Genomic DNA, 3,066 nt, shown 5'->3' on the forward strand with positions numbered 1-3,066 from the left:
TTTGATGATAATCGATTTGGGGCAAAGGAGAGACTGATTTTGGTAGTGTTAAGTCCTTAAGGGCAGAGACCATTTCTTGTTCTTGTCTTCCTCCCCAGGGCCTGACATAAGACTTTTACGCATAGTAGCTCCTTAATAAATTAATTTCTGAGTTATCTAATCATTGCTAGGAGAATAGTTATGTCAATCCCTTAAACACAGAGGAAAGAAGCCGAAACATCAAGGTATTTCAGAAGGAACATGAGTAGGCTCTAACATACTGCAATCAAGGAATTACACAGGAGAAGTGTTATAACAATGTCATAAAAATACATCAACAGGAATTGCTGGTTTGTTACCTTGTCTGGCTTCCTGGACCTGAGAGGCAGAAGGACATGAGAGTCCTCTGGTTTCTAATGAGGCTCATGAGATAATGTCCATGGAGAAGAGAAGATGGCAGAAGACTCAAACCATTGGCTATGTTCAAGTTAGAATGAAACAGAATGCAAATACTATCAACAAAGCAATGGGTTCAAATCAAGAAAACATCTAATGCCCAGTGGACTTACGCGTCGGCTATGGGGGGTGGGGGGGAGGAAAAGAAAATGATCTATGTCTTTAACGAATAATGCTTGGAAATGATCAAATAAAATATATTAAAAAAAAAAAAGAAAAGAAAATAATCTGAAAAAAAAAAAAGAATGAAACAGAACTGCACTGAGCTGGAACTGCAGGTTGGCATGGCAGAGATTCTTGGCAGTGAACAGATTCAAAACAAAAGAATTCACCTTTGACACAAGGGCCAAAGTAGCTGTCTTCATTTGGCATGGCTGTGAGCAATGGTCCACTCCAGTTAAGTGGGTACACTGAGGTAGCTTATATCTCCAAGGATACTCCTATGTTCCTTTATCTTAACACTCACACACTTATGGAATAAGTGAGACAGCAATCAGAGTGTGAGGAAGAGCTCCCTGTAATAGGCTCTATAAATGTGGGCAAGTCCGCAGTGGGCCACCTATAACTTAATTATGCTGTGCGACTAGGCTATACAATCCACATAAACAGAGCTGGATGTCATCCAGACTCATTCCTGGAAATATGGAAACCCCTCACACCAAAAGACCCACTAATATAGAGGAAAGTTTTGAGGATTTCTCTATCCAAGATCCACTTGTCTCATTTTGACTCCACCATGCCTGGTACCAACAGTAAACTTTACAATAAATTTACACCACACTTTGCAGATGTCTTCAATCAACACTGTGAGTTGTACCACTCAAGTTGTGTCAGTGGCTGTGTCATTAACACCTATGGGAGGGTCAAGAGCTCTAGCTACCAGGCCCTGGTACATACTGCTTCTGCTTTTGAAGTGGACATAATGATATGCCGGACCTGCAACACCTGTATGATAAACTGAAATGTGACTCACCCCATTTTGTACACATTGTTTTACTCCTAAGTCAGGAGTAGTTGAACATAAAGGATTTCTGCCAGAAGTATAGAGATGAGTAAGTATATCAGCAAATATTTCTATGGCTTCTAAGGCTACTTCTATTCTCAGACCCTCAATGTCAAACTCTCCAGTGTGAAAATATACAAGGTTGGGACTTCCATAATAAGATTCACGTCTCCCTTTTAGAATGTCGCAGGAGGACAATCAGCTGAAACTAGTACCAGTCACCTCAAGGCAAGATATGGTATACCAGCTCTTCAGTGTGTCAGCACAGCTAGAGGCAGTGAGAAGAAATATCTTTGAGACTAATATATACCTGAAGCACCAGGTCCTTACTGTATACTTTCTAGCCCCTTATCCACTGCTTAAGAATTCTTTCTTCATCACAGACATCTTTTTCATAGATTTCAAGTAGGGATTTCTGCATATATCAGAGAGACCCTACACATAAATCCAAGAGGGAAGAGCTCAGGTGGTTAAGAAGCTCTTGTAGCCAAAATTCCTAGGTAAAGCTGTTTTAGAGGAAACAGGCCACCTTTAAGAACTAATGGTAACTTATTTAAAATTGTATTTTCCTCTTGGTTCATGAACGGTAACTTGGCCCGATATGGAACACCAACTGGAATTTTCAAAACACCTGTTAACACTGTCCCTCTCTCACTATTTTACTAGGTAGTCCAATTAAATTCTTCCTTTTGGCCTTCTATCCTTTTATATTTCATACACTATCTTTTTGTCTTTATCCATGATGGGAGTACAGATTGAAGGACGTCTTTTGAGAGAGTTCTAACTTAAAATTTTTTTTCTAGTTTTAATAAATATTTTTGCAGTCCTTTGTAATACATGTATATATTGTGTATATATACATATATATGAATACAGTAAAAGATGATGGACAGGCCATATGATGAGAGAGATAAACATTGAACAATCCATGTGCTCTATTAGAAATCTTATAACAGTGAAACAAACCAAGGAAGGCCCCTATCATGAGTAGAATCCTCATGGCAAATTTATAGAAGGATGCTAATTAGAATTACACAACATGGAAAAGCATAAATGGATTATAATTTCCATGACTGCAAGAATATCAACATCTGTGAGATCACTGATCTACAATATTATTGGAGAATTTGGGGAAAATACAGGGAGATGTAAAGAGAAAAGGAAAAAATGAGTTCATGACACTTGAAAGTATTTCAAGTATCGCACATTTCTTTAGAAACACCCTACAATGCTCATCACTTTGATACTCCATGAATACCACACATTTTTGCTTCATCATGTTACCTGACAATGTCTTTGATGTATGATCTCCTGGGAGTGAAGTGAGGCTTGCCTGTCTAAAATGAGTAAAGAATATTGGCACAAACTAACATCTATTTGCTGCCTATCAATGCAAGTGACATCTGGGTAAATGTTTTTTATGATACTTATTGCATCTAAGTCCTTACCAACAATATTCTGCAGCTTACTTATGCCCCAAATGTGTTTTACTACTGCCCTTTGGGTCACTCACAATTTGGATTCTTTGAAGATAGTAGTGTTCCATAACTCATGGCCAAATAACATCCTTCTACAAATATTGATGTTTACAAAATAGATGTGTTGTGTGTACATGTACATGTGTGTGA

The 3,066-nt window shown here is 38.2% G+C and overlaps 1 pseudogene; it reads left to right on the top strand.

Moving 5' to 3' along the window:
- Positions 1–680: 680 nt before the first annotated feature.
- LOC100013332 (polyribonucleotide 5'-hydroxyl-kinase Clp1-like) lies at positions 681–1,847 on the top strand (annotated as a pseudogene).
- Positions 1,848–3,066: the final 1,219 nt, after the last annotated feature.

The sequence above is a fragment of the Monodelphis domestica genome, chromosome X (genome assembly GCF_027887165.1).
Source record: "Monodelphis domestica isolate mMonDom1 chromosome X, mMonDom1.pri, whole genome shotgun sequence".
Taxonomy (NCBI): domain Eukaryota; kingdom Metazoa; phylum Chordata; class Mammalia; order Didelphimorphia; family Didelphidae; genus Monodelphis; species Monodelphis domestica.